The 14,575-nt window shown below is 31.4% G+C and overlaps 1 protein-coding gene across 4 annotated transcripts in view; it reads right to left on the bottom strand.

Moving 5' to 3' along the window:
* LOC106784914 (carbonic anhydrase-related protein 10) overlaps nucleotides 1–14,575 on the bottom strand; it is a 226,206-nt gene that overhangs the window by 119,434 nt on the left and 92,197 nt on the right. The window lies entirely within an intron of this gene.

The raw sequence follows: 14,575 nt of genomic DNA, 5'->3' as shown, positions 1-14,575 counted from the left end.
ATCTACGTACACCTTCTCACACCTATCCAATTACTTTCAAAGAAGTTCGCGTGTCTTTGTACTGTTTCTCTGGAGTCAGTAACATACGATTTTTTTTTTGTCTAACGGGTCACCCATACATTTTATTTTAACCGTGCCCACGTTTCTTGACTTTAATGATCTGACGGAAATTATTAATTCAACGTGACTATTACGTATAAAGGTATACATAAGTATGGGTAAATTGTGTAAAAAAGTATCATCGTATAATCAACTCCGTTTATTTGACCAACACAGTCTGTAAATAATTATAAATATTAATTTATTACGTGTGTGTATGTGTGTGTGTGTTGTTTTTAAATAAAATAAAATTTAATTTTCCCTTAGTATTCTATTTTTCTTGATCTAAAGGGGAAACATCGTTATCCTGGACGTGATTCGAACGATTTAAAAGGAAAACATGGTTTATCACGTACGACGTGCTAGATCCGTCCTAGAAAAAGTGGGAAGTTGTAAATAATCGAGAAACACGGTTGGCTCTCGGCTCCTGGCACGTGTACGCGTTTCGACATAAAAATCGTTCTGCCTGCATAATTCAACCCGAGATCTCTTTTTTCTCTCTCTCTCTCTCTCTCTTACTCTCTTTCACTCTCATGTCAATCTTTTTGGATAACTGGTACTAGTTTTACTAGACATAAAAGAAAAACATAATTTGGGAGGAAGAACCCCGATGATCTTCAATTTGGAAAATTTTTCTTAATCATTTTTCGTATAATCAATTACGATCTTCGATGCAAACTGCTGAACTTTCAGAAAATACTTTGCGAAAAATATTATAAATATTTGAATGATTACTAATAATTATAGTTTCGATTAACGACAATTGAAAAATCTTTGACGTAGGCTGAACTTTGCGAAAGAATAATTGAAGAAAATATTTGAATGATTTAACGATTAATATTTATCTTTTTATTTATTGTTTCAAAAACGATAGACAGATAAATATTGATAGAGGAAGAGGAAAATCGTGGAATGGAATCGTTTTACGCGAATCGGTTAAGGGGATACTTTTTGCTCGGAATATTTTTACGCCATGCGTCAAGCCAAAGTTGTACGATGTTGGATGGTCTGCATCGAGATGGCAGAGGAGAAAAATACATAAAACTTCTTAGAGAATCTAAGAACGATCGAGATCGGCACTTTTCACGGAAGTTTCTTCGAGTAGAGAGAGAGAGAGAGAGAGAGAGAGAGAGAGAGAGAAAGAGACAAAACCGAAAGACAGTTTGGTTGCGTTCAAATAGAAAAGGATGGATAAGTTAAAAGTGTGAGATGAACATAGAAAGAAAAAGAAAAGGAATGAGAGAGAAAGAGGAATCTCGGGTAATCGTGTTACGACTTTACGAATTTGTACCAGAAATGCATAAGGTCAAAATAAACACGGATGTATGTGTGAGTATATACATATATGCATCTGTACATGAGTCGATGATGTTTGTACGTCAAAAAGAGAAATGGAAATAGCGGATTTATTAAATAAAAAGAGAGAGAGAGAGAGAGATAGGAAGAGAGTGTGGGAAAGATACACCGATGGCTGACCTGTTTTTGACGAACTACTTACACTAAGTAACAGGATGATGTAGGGTTGCAGCTGGTGCATCTCGAACCTTCAACTATCTTATATATATATATATCATAAACTCTCTTTTTACCTATATATATATATACACAAATATAAAAAAAAAGAGAAAGAGAGTTTATTATATATAGGATATATGCAATATTTTTTTAGTTAGTAAATATAGTAACATATAATAAAATATAGTAAATATATATATAGAGTATTCCAGTTATATTTTTTACCGTCAAATTTTACCCACCATATTCTACAAATAAAAATACGCAAAAGAAAAAAAAAAAGAATTGTTAAAAAAACGTAAATCATTAAACGCTTCACCAAAAGTTTAATAATTATAACGAAAAATTTCAATATGACAATAAACCGATTTCTCGTTAGATAATTACATAATAAATAAATCGTCGATTAGAATTATAATTTCATTTGAAAATATTGCCTACGTTGTTACGAATGTGTAAGACCGATATCTTACTAGAATTTATTAAGTTACTCGTTTCACATCTTCTCATTTTCCTTAACTACGATAAATACGTCAAGAATCGTTTGCATTCATTTGCGCTTGATCAACTTTATCTTTTCACGTTTCTCACAAGTAAAAATGTATTCGACGTGATATCCGATAATCTTGGAGGCTGGAGGGGAGAGGGGGAGTTATTATAACAAGTACCGCATAATGTACTGGACAATCCATCTAATTTGGATTCATAAATGTTAACAAGATAATACTGCAATATCACCTACTCAATTCTGTTCCCAATACATTTAGTGAGAAATCTAAAAATGTGCATTTCATTATTTCAGGTAGAGAAAAGCTAAGCTCCAAGTATGTTATCGTTGTATATTCTAATAAATAACAGTAATATATTTTTTTATACCGCGTCGACGAAACGCCCAGTCCGTTATCATATCGTATTTTTTGTTGTTGTCCATATCTTCTTTTTAATTAAACATTTATATAAGAGAGCTCGTATATTTGTATAACATATTTTACTTATTTTTTACATATAAAATGTGTTGGTAAAATTTTGCGTAGAAAATACTGGACCAACCTGTATATATGTATACACACACATACGCACAAATAGAGAGATATAGTAAATATATATATTTATATACATATATGTGGTTGTATAAGGTATATGGGAAAAGTTGCAAGAAACAGTTGGAGAATTTAGGTAGTATATGCGGTTGTACTTCATCAATTTTTTATTACGATCGAGGCTAGATGCTAGGAATACTACTCGTGCACTCTCTCTATTTTCCATCTAAATCTTCGGAACAGCTTTCGTTAATAAATTGCGACTGCAGATGGCGGATCCTATCGATAAATTATATCATCTTCTTGTAAGGTCTTCCCACCCCCACACCCCACCCACCCCCTCTCTCTCTCTCTCTTTTTCTCTACTCACTTTTTGCTTGAGAATTATTTCAATGATGTTAAGTGATTTTTCTTACTCCACCTTTAAGTAATAAAGAAAAAAAAACGAGAAAGGGTATACTCAACGTTTCCCCTTGTATAATACTAATCATCGTAGATATTAATTTTATAATACTGTACATACTTTTAATTTATTATCTACGTTAGCATAAATAGTATAAATATTATATAGGGTGGGTCGAAAGTCACATTACATGAAATAATTGAACACGCGCTTGAGAAAGAGCCCATTACTTTGGAAAACAAAATGGTGGCCATTTGAAAGACATAACCTATTAAAACTAATTAAATATCATTTTCACGAAGTATATTTATATTTTTAGAAAAGAGAATATATGTTGATATTTTGTAGATAAAAGAAGAGTTGTTTTATTTTTAAATGGTTTCAGGTTACTTTTGTGTCATCCTATACTTACGTAATTTCCTCTAACATTTTCTTATCTTTTGCGTTTCGTATTTAATAATCGACGTATTTTAGAAAAATATTTCTTGAAAATATTTATCATTCGAGAGAAACTAAACCGGGTCTTGATCTTCTATTCCAAAGTCAATAAGATAACAGTATCTATCCATGATACTCAAATAAAAAACATAAAAATAATATAAAAAAATATATAAAATGATATCGCTCGAAGTGTGCACAATAACAAAAACAACAAGAAAAACAACAACGAGAAAACGATTTTCATTATCTTCATCGAGAAGCAGTAAAAATTGATAAACGAATAAAAAAAAAAGGACAAAGAACAAAATCATTTTCATCTACTTGAAATTTATAAAAATCCTTGCAAGAAAAAATAAAAAAAGAAGGAAAAGGCGAACGAAGATGAGAGAGTAATGGATAAAAAAAAGAAAAACCAGATAAAATCGTATAACTCGAAGTGTGTACAACAAGAAGGGGGGGGGGCAAAAAAAATCATTTTCATTATCGTGAAATTTTTATCAAGAAGCAGCAGCAGAAGAAGAATCAAAGATGAGAAAGAGGGGTGGGTGGGTGCCCGAAGTGGGCGGGAGTGGGGTGGGGAAGGACAAGAGGAAGAAAAGAAGACTAGATTGTGCACACGAATGCGCAGAAAAGAGATGAGGGAAGAGGAGAGAAGATGAGAGGGTATGAGGTGGAAAGGAAAAGGGGGGGTAGCCAGAGGAAGAGGCGGAGGAGGAGGAGGAGGGGGAGGAGGTGGAGGAACTTCGCTCAAAGCGTTATCGAACGATATCGAGTTCGAAGTTCGAGGTTAAAGACGGCAGGAGCAAAGATATCTACTCTTAATGCGATAGCTTGATCCCGGAGCACAATATTGAAAACTTAAATCGGATAAGTGTTTCGGAACGGAAACTTGGAATCGCTGAGAAAACTCGTAAAGAAGTAAGGCAGGTACGTAGGGCTTCTTAGAAGGACGGGAGATAGAATAGATAGTTTCGTGATCGGCCAAAAGTGGAAAAAAGTAAAGTAGATGCAAGAAAGAACAGGGGTACTCAACCGTTTTTTGTTGTTGTGTTGTTGCTCGAAACCCATAAACGTCTGTTTCTTACATCAAACAAGCCGCAATATTAGTACCGTAAACGATACTGAAAAGCAACCTCCTACTCCTTTCTAACCACCACCCTTCACATTACGAAGGTTAAACAAAATAATTTGACACACTCGTGTCGGATCATTTATACTGGGTGGCCACTGAAATATTGAATAATCTAAAACAAAAATAACTTTTGCTAAGTTTGTACGTTTTATTTTAATAGTTTTTCATATTTGTTTCCGGACATCGTACGTAGCCATTTTTATTCTCCATGGGATGTACTCTATATTTTGAAAAAAATTAAAGAAAATCAAAAAGACAACCATTTCTAAATTTATCTCTTAACTCCACTTATCTTTTTATAAACAAACGTGTCTATCTTAATAACTATTGATCGACGTGTATCCTCATTCATACACACTTCACACAGGACACTAATACTAGAACTTTCTATGATCTCGTTCAACTGTTGATCGACTGTTCACATCATATATTATATATATACACATACACATATATAGAAAGAGAAAAAGAAAGAGGGAAAGTCTTGATCGCACCCTCGGGACCATGGAATGAGTATTTCGAGAAAAAACATTCTTTTTATGGTTCCTACGAAGCATCATCCTTAAATAATGACCCTCGATTTATATTTAGAGGATCTTTTACGATCCTCGAATCAATGTGATATCGACGTTTCGTTGGTTTAATCGAATAATCTTGAAAAAAGAACCGCCAATAAATAATACGGGTTTTTTTTTTTTTTTATCTGATTGCCAAATAGAATTTCTAGTAAAAATCCTGATATCTCTATGGGATTATTATTTTGGTGTGCAATCAATTATTAACTTTAATAGTTCAAACATATATATTAGAGATGTAATAAAGGTGATCACACATTGTGTAGTAATATTTTAATAGACAAATTATATATCAATATTTAAATAAAAATAATCATTTTTATACGTTATTGCGAATAAATGATTAATATATAAAATAATAATATAAGCGGTTATTAAATTAATGCAATTACGATGGAATTTTGTCAAACGACGACGGATACACGCCCAATTTGTTTCTAGCGAGAAATTTGTTCGCCTATTAGTCAAATATTTCAATTTTCAAATATTACAAACAATATAACGATACGATATAAAATCGCGTACAGTGGAGTGGAATGGAACGAGGTAGGGGGGGGAGGGTGTAACAACAATTTCATTCCTATTCCGTACCTCTTTGTTATTTATTTTGTACGTATACGCTTTTCCTTTTCTTTTTGTATTATATTTTTGTTTTAATATGTAAAGCTCCAAGCTCTGGCCCCTTCCCTGTCCCCATCACTCATCAACCACCCCGTCACCCGTACCCCCTTGGAAAACGCAAAAACGTTTACAAACATTCGTGAAATTTTCAACATTTCGTCGCAGAAATATCGATTCCCAACGAATATACGGGGCGGCGGCGTGGCGTCGCAAATATTTCGAATACGCCGACCCCTGGCGACCCTGTTTTTTAAATATCGCGCATTTCATTAACGAGAAAGCAACGTTGGCTCTGGTGGTGAATCGCACCGGGCAATGTTGCACCGGTACCGCCACATGGATAAAGCTAGGCATGCTAGTACTCAAAACAGATATCTCCTCGTTACTACTATTCCCCCTGCCAACCAACCAACCAACCAACCAACCAACCCCATTCCCAATTTATTGTCGACAGAAATTCATGCGTCGATTCTAAAAAAATATCGGATGCGCATTAATTTTCATCTATCCACCATTCCCCTACCAGAACAACCCCTCTCCCTCTACCCCCAACCACTCCCCCCTCCACCACTTTCCCGTGGGATTTGTAGCGTTATTTCGACGAGTGCGCGCATGTTTTTCTTTTTTTTTTCTTTCTTTTTTTCTTTTTTTTTTTTTGTTTTGCGCACGCGCGCGTATAATTCATTTTCTTCTTCCTGTTGCCTTCTTCTCTCTCTCTCTCTCTCCTCTTCTTTTTTTATTTAGTTTTTTTCTTTTTGTTTCCAGATTCTTTTTCATCCTCCATTCGTCCCATTAAACACCGCGTATACATGAGTATATTTTTTTTATTTTCCTTTTTGTTTTTTTTTTCAACACTTGCGAGAAGCTCTTCCTACCGGTTAAGTTTAGTTTTTCTATTTCTCTTTTTCTCTTTCGTCCCTTTTCTTTTTTCTACTTTTCTCTTTTTACTTTTTTATTTATTTAATATTCTTCTCTCGTAGTTCATTTCAATCCGAACACCAATATCGGATGCGCTAATTTTCACCAATTTGAGGAATTTCTCTCACGTCAATTACCTTCCGCGATTTATTTTCATCTTTTGTATTTTTTTTTTAAATATCTTTATCTTCTCTCCGTTCGTCATTTCGAACGAGTCAACTATTTTTTTTTTATTTCATTTATTTAACACTTTATTTAAAGTAACGTTTCCAGTGTGGTTCAGTGATTGGAGAATCGTTCCTTTTTCTTTTTTTTATTTACTATTCTTTATCGTATACATTGTGATCTGAAAAAGTATAGAATTTCGTTCCTGTTATTAATTCCTTGCAATTTTGTTATGAATATATATTTATATGTATCTTTCGTTTATTATTATATATTATTATTATTATTATTATTATTATTCGTTTATTATCCTCGCGATTTTAATCAATCAATACTTTCGAGAACAATGTTTTTATAATACCCGTATCAAGTTTTATTATCCTTATCGTTCCTTTTGATTTAATTTTTCTATTCTTGCAATATAAAATCTCTCGAGAGAGAGTACGATAAAAAAGAAAAAAGAAACAAAAAAAAAGAAAAACCTATCGATAATTTTCGCTCACAAATAACAAAAAACTTCTTTCGTTTTCCTGAAACAACACACGACGTCTCGATCGTACTGCAAACTTCGTTTTTCTTGAAATAAAAAACCAAACAACTCTTTCCCCTCTCCGACCAGTTCCCTCCCCTGTCCCACACACACACACACATATATACACGAAACGAGCATACAAGAAGACAGACAGACAGACAGACGGATAGAAGAAAACAATAAAATAAAAAAGAGGAAGCGTCCGACGGCAAAATCCGATTATACCAACCTATAGGAAAATAAAATCGTTCGGACGGCTTTTCGCAGGATCGAATCGAAGCATCCGAACCACCCTCTATTCTCCCCCTCCCCCTCCCCCTCCTCCTCCTTCTCCTCCTCATCCTTTTCCTTTTCCCTCATTCAATCCTCCTTCTTTTTCTACCAGGGTTTGCTATTAATCGCGATTTTTCTTTTTTTTTTATCGGAGATGCATTTCGTTCCTCGGGCGAGAGAGAAAGAGAAAATAAAAAGAAATATTTCTATTCGACCAATGAATAGATTTAGAGGTAAATCATTATATATATATTTTTTTTTTTCATCGAATCATATGTATTTTGAATTTTGCATCAATCAACGTAGTTCGTGTAAAAAAAAAGAAAATAAAAAACGAATATAAACCCTTCGGATTATGGTTGGATCGAATTCGATAAAAAGGGATCATCTTTCGTAACTCGTACCGATTTTTCATCTAATAAATACTTGCAAGAACCTTTTTTAATTTTTTGCTTAAATACATAATTGTATATATTGTAAATTTGTTTGACTTGAAATTAATTCACTAGTTTAGAAATAATTTAAGTAAATCATCATTTTTTCTTACTCTCATTATGTACTTTAAAATTGATAACTATTACTTTTATTAAATTTGTTCGGATGATTTTTAAATGATATTAACATTTCGAATGTTTCCTATATATATATATGTGTGTGTGATTTATTATTATTAATAAATAAATAAATAATAATAATTCTTTTCGATGCTATTTCATTTTTTACTCTCTTTGGTTAGATATTAATCGTGATATTTTATCGGAGATGCATTTCGTTGCTTGCGCGATAGAAAAGAATAGAAAAAAAAAAAAAAAGAAAATATAACTTTTCTTCCTGACCGATGAATAGATTCGAGCCCTTCATGGCAGTCAGCCAACCAACCAACCAGCCAACCAGCTAACCTGCAAGCCAACCAGCAAGCACAACCAGCCAACCAGCCAGGTTTGCGCGTTACGTTTACAAAAGTATTTCGTTCGAATCTTTTTCCTAAGAAAAGCAAGCAAAGAGGAAAGAAGACAGTGAGAGAGAGGGGAAAAAAAGGGGAGAAAGAAAAGGATCGACAAAGTGGGTTAAAGAGAAAGAAAACAGAAGAAAATCACTCTATTTAATCATTTGCCTTATTCTTTGACTTTTGATAGGAATGACTTCTGTGACTTTTTTCAAAAAGTAAAAACCATTATAAAAGGCGGGAATTCATTCAAAAGAAACCAACCATATGTTTCTCTTATTCTTTTCTCTCTTTCTTTTTATTTATTATTTCTTTTTTTTTCATATATAGATTAAAATATATTAAAATATGTATATTTGAAATATTATATAATTTATGTTAAAATAAAGCATGCAATCCCAATTGCAATCCATATTTCGTATACATAAAACATAAATTGTTTCTACTGATTGTAAAAGAAAAATATTTATTTATGTATACTAACCCAAATAAATAGAAGTATATATTATTTCTTAAAACGGTGACATCGTTATAACGATAACTCAAATATAACAGGTTTCGAATTTCAATGTAAAATCATCAGCAATATTTTTCTTTCTCACTTTTTATTATCGAACAAGGGAGAGAGAGAAAGAGAGAGAGAGAGAGAAAGAGAGAGAGAGAGAGAGAGAGAAAGAGAGAGAGAGAGAGAGAGAGATAGATAGAATAAATACTGTATAATATTATATACTTTGTAACAAGGAACTTTCTATTCGATTATATCTCGAAAAATCGATCTCCATCGTTTGTAAGAAAAATAGAGTATAAAAGCAATAGAGAGGTGACAAACATCTCGAATCAGATATTCGATTTTGAAAATCGCATGAACAACTTATTATATCTGTACTTTTCTTTATGATACAGATTGGAATCAAATTTAATGTATCCAACTGTAAAACTTTACGAGAGATTGCAATTTCAATATTTTGATTACTTGGTTATTTATTTCTTTTTTTTTCTTTCTTTGTATTTATCATTTTTATCTTTTTTCTTAATATTTCGTTTTTTTTCTTATTATTTTATTTAATTAAATTTACATGCTAAACAAAAGGATTCAGAAAATAATTTCAAATATTCCATGTATTTTAGCCAAAATTAAGATCACTTTTTTCCTAGCATAAAAGTTGAAAATAAATGTGTCGTTTAATTATTAATAAACACTCGGAGACTCATTTTCTCAAGTACTAAAAAAGTCTTATATTTTGTTTAAGACTATCGAATAGATACATACGTAATAATTCATTTTAAATAAGAAAATTTAAATCTATGGTATATATCTGTTGATAAAAGTCCTACGCAAACATATATATATATAATTCGTGACACTTTATGTTGACCAAGCTATTCCAATGTATTATACAAATTTATATAATATTTTATTAACATTCACATCATACAGAGACTCTTTCTTTACTACAAACAAACAAAAAATCCTTTTAAAACCATCCACTAGATTCATACATTAAATTTACTTAAAGATATAATCAAATATATAAATTGATTCATTCGTAAATAATAATGACAAACAAAAATCCATAATTAGGTTGCACTATAAATTGGTCAACGCTCTTAAACATATCCACCACGTGTGAAGTATAACACAAAAATTGATTTATTTTAATATTTTATAAACTTCCTCTCTAAAAACAAAACATCTTGTTAAGTCTATCATCAAACATATTAATATTTTACAATATTAATTAATTAAAAAAAAAAGAAACAAAATAATAATAACAATAATACCAAACAAAAATGCATAGTTGATAACACTTTAAATGGGCCACTCTCTTACATACACACACACAATCTATACATATCTATGTGTATACAGTTATCTATGTATATGTAACACTTAGAGACGGTCGTGTATCGTGCAACCCCTTTTCCTTTCCCCTCGGCAAATTGTTACTCTTGTTATGCGAGAATCGATAGAATCGCTATTCTACCTCGGTAGCTATTATCCTGCTTTCTCCCGATCCTTTTCCCCCAGAGAAAACCCTCGCACTTCCCCCGTACCTCACCCCTTACCCATACCGCTTTTCTACCATCCTTACTATACTCCTATACTCCTTTTTCCTTTTCTCTTTCTTTCCCTTTCTTTCCTTTTCTTTCGCTATTTCTATCACGCTCATGCACGTTCCCATACACACTCAAATATAGGTGGTGGGTGGTGGTGCACGCGCGTGCTCCTCGTTCTAACACCAACCAACACCGGCTACCTTAAGACCAGAGGAATAATTTTCTACGAGGTTTTCAATAATTCATGCCACGTGCTACGGCCCCCGCTCGCTCTGCTATGGGTCGTCGGATTACAAGAAAACGAAAAAGAAGGAAAGAAAGAAAGAGAGAGATATAGAGAGAGAGAGAATGAAAGAGAGAAAGAAATAGCGCGAAAAATCAGTCTTACGAAATTTCCAGCATGGATAATTTAATTCCCTTACGAAACGACCACCCTTTCTTCTTCTTCTTCTTCTTCTATACTTCCTTTCTTTTTCTTCCTTCCTTCCCCCCCTCTCTCTCTCTCTTTCATTCTTTTTATTCCTTTCTTTCTGTTTCTATTTTTTCTTCTTCTTTTTTCGTATTATCTCCACGTAAAATCGTTTCAATAACTTTTCTTTCTTCCGTTTTGTGAGATAATACATCGAATTATATATTATGCACGAATTGTTTAGATAAATCAAAGATTAAATTTAGTTCGAATGAATCGGCGTAAAAATTTGTCTATTATTTTTGTCTTATTTAATAATATATTAATCCCGTTTCGTTAGAATAATATTGAAAATTGTATCATTCGTCGTGTTGTTATTTATTAATCGTTAATCAAAAATTAATATCGACAACTTTGGCTAATTAAAGTATACAAAATTGAATAAAAATTGATGAGAAACTTTTAACGCAAGTTTTTGATTTCGAAAAGCTTGTACTTGTATAAAAAAAAAAACAAAGGGTGGGACAGTTCTTGGTGTTTGTGAGATCCAATGAAAAATAATATATAATTTTGTAAAAAGAAATGATCCCTTGAAAAAAGTAACCAACTTTATTATTTTCATTGGAAACATTATTTTGTTTAATATATATGAGTTTCAAAGGGAAAATTGAAGACAGTTAATAAATTTTGATGAACAAATTTATTTGATCTTGTTGAACGTTTCGTCCCTTACTGGGGACTTCCTCAGCAACTGGATCACCTAGTTCACGCGTCAATACATATTACTTTAGAGTCATACATTATAATAAATTAATTAATCCTAAACAACCTTACTTCGTCACACTAGGTGATCGAGTTGCTGAGGAAGTCCCCAGTAAGGGACGAAACGTTCAACAAGATCAAATAAATTTGTTCATCAAAATTTATTAACTGTCTTCAATTTTCCCTTTGAAACTCATATATATTAATATACTGTTGGGACAAGAATATTGATTATTAATTATTTTGTTTGTTTTCGATTCAAATTCGTACTACTTATATATATTTGTCATTTTATTTTAAATAATAATTTTTTATTATTAAATTAATGACACGATGTGTGTGTGGTTGAGAATAATCGATCAATGAACGGATCCGATTGATTATGATTTCGAATGTTAAAGTTCGTTTGCAAATATTGAAATTGATCGAACGTATCAACGTACTGACGTCGAATTACATCCTCTTGTCATTTGATGACGAATTTATAGGGTTTGCGAAAACATTTATGAGAATTTTGTATGTATAATGCACGTGCTATATTAAGTATCAACTTATATAATACGTCACCTAAAGTGTGTAAAAATCATCAAAAATTAGCAGTTCACAGAACTTTAATAACCTAGTCGTTGAACGATTATACGAACTGATACGTTCTTATCCATACTTGCAATCAATTTTGACTTATAAATATACACGTAGGTATTAGTAATGTTTATCTCTTGAAATTAATCTAAAAGCTCTTGAGTAAACCCTTAACGAGCTGTTTAAAAAAAAAAAAACAAAAAGAAAAGGAACTACGTACCCACGAGTTTTCATTAATACCTAATCTTTAAAAAGAAACCACGTATAGATCTAAACATTCATGCATATTCACATATTCAGGACGTAATTTATGAGACACATGAATCAACCTGCAAATCATTATCATAGATTATTTATTTATCTTTTATCTTTCTTTTTACTTTATATTATTTTCTTTTTTTCTTTTTTTTTATCATATTTTCGAATCGTTCTAATATGTAACTTCATTGACGTATAATAATAATAATAATAATAATTATCACGTTAAATTAATCTTCAAACTTGAGCACAAACTTTAACGAACTGATTCGAAAGAAAAAAAAATAAAGAAAAGGTACTATGTATCTAATAGTTTTTATTATTATAATATATCTAAATCTTTTAAAAAGTATATACTCATTTCTAAACGTTCGTGCATATTCATAGACAATTTATGTAACACATGTAACAACGTATAATTATTAATTTTACTTTTCTTTTTTTTAATTTTAAATAATAATTTTAATTTATAACTTCATTGATGTATATTACATGTAATCTCGTATATGTGTTGAATGTATTATCAAGATCACGTAATAACGTTCAACATTAATAAAAATATTCTAGAACAGAGAGAGAGAGAGAGAGAGAGAGAGAGAAAGAGAAAGAGAAAGAGAAAGAGAAAGAGATTGCTATAGTGGTGAGGAAGAGAGTGGGAAAGGGGGAAAGATAGAGAAGGGAAGCATAAGCGGAAGTTTTGTCTAATGAAATTACATAATTACCGAGCTACACGAAACTTTCTTCTGGAATGTTTTCTCAGGAGATGAAACGAAGTTCGGTGCCGGTTAATCAAATCGACTCACTTCGAACGAAACGTAGAGGATAACTCGACCAGAGTAGTAGGATCTTTCTGTCTCTCTTTCTCTCTCTTTCTCGTATATTAGCCGTGAAAATTAATCGATTTCAGATAGAAATATAACGTATAGAAACCTTTCTAAACTCAACTGATCTTTGCCCTTATATCAGATCCGATGAAATATAAATTCTTTTATCAAGGTATTATCGATATATGTAATAGAGAGAGAGAGAGAGAGAGAGAGAGAGAGAGAGAGAGAGAGAGAGAGAGAGAAATGTAAGTTTCAGTTATAAAAAAAAATTGATAATCGATAATCACGTTATTTCATTATATATTGCTTAAGATTATTATTAATTAATGTCTTACAAAACAATATCCCGAAATAAGTATCGTTTATTATATATTATAATTGTATTATACGTGTATATTACATGTATATTGTAATGTAGTTTTATACGTGTAACAATGATCGTACGTATATTGTAATATTGTTTTATATGTGTAACAATGATCAGTGAATTGAATTAAAATGAGACGAGAGAAAAAATGCGTAGATTTATTTTATATACCATTGTTAATTAATTATTTAATTAATTAAATATAATTATTCTCGGTATATTGTTGTCGTTAGAACAAGTATACCAAGTGACATTTCAAATAACACGAGAAAGGTAGAAAATTTCTAATTTTTTTTCTCTAAACTAATCTAATTAATTAAATAATAAATATTGTTTGTTATATCGAATGTGTTGTACAAGTATGAAAGTATATTGAACAACATTTAAAATGCGATTACATGAAAAAAATAAATTCGAATAATCGTTCAAACGAATTCTACTTTCACGAAGTGTACGTACAAATGATAAACAAATATATAGACATAAATTTAATTATTTCTAACAATAAAAAAAAAAGTAATATTAAAAGTACGAACAAATGAAAGATAAACAAGAACAAAACAAAAACATATAAATAATATATGCCGTTATTTTGAAAGTGGCATAAGTCACTTTTCCAAAAAAACCGAGTTAATGGTAACACTAATTACAA

This window comes from Polistes canadensis, unplaced genomic scaffold (assembly GCF_001313835.1).
Source record: "Polistes canadensis isolate GaletaPanama2010 unplaced genomic scaffold, ASM131383v1 scaffold_42, whole genome shotgun sequence".
Taxonomy (NCBI): Eukaryota; Metazoa; Arthropoda; class Insecta; order Hymenoptera; family Vespidae; genus Polistes; species Polistes canadensis.
Note: the sequence above shows the minus strand (reverse complement) of the source record. Positions and strands in the feature narration are given on the sequence as shown.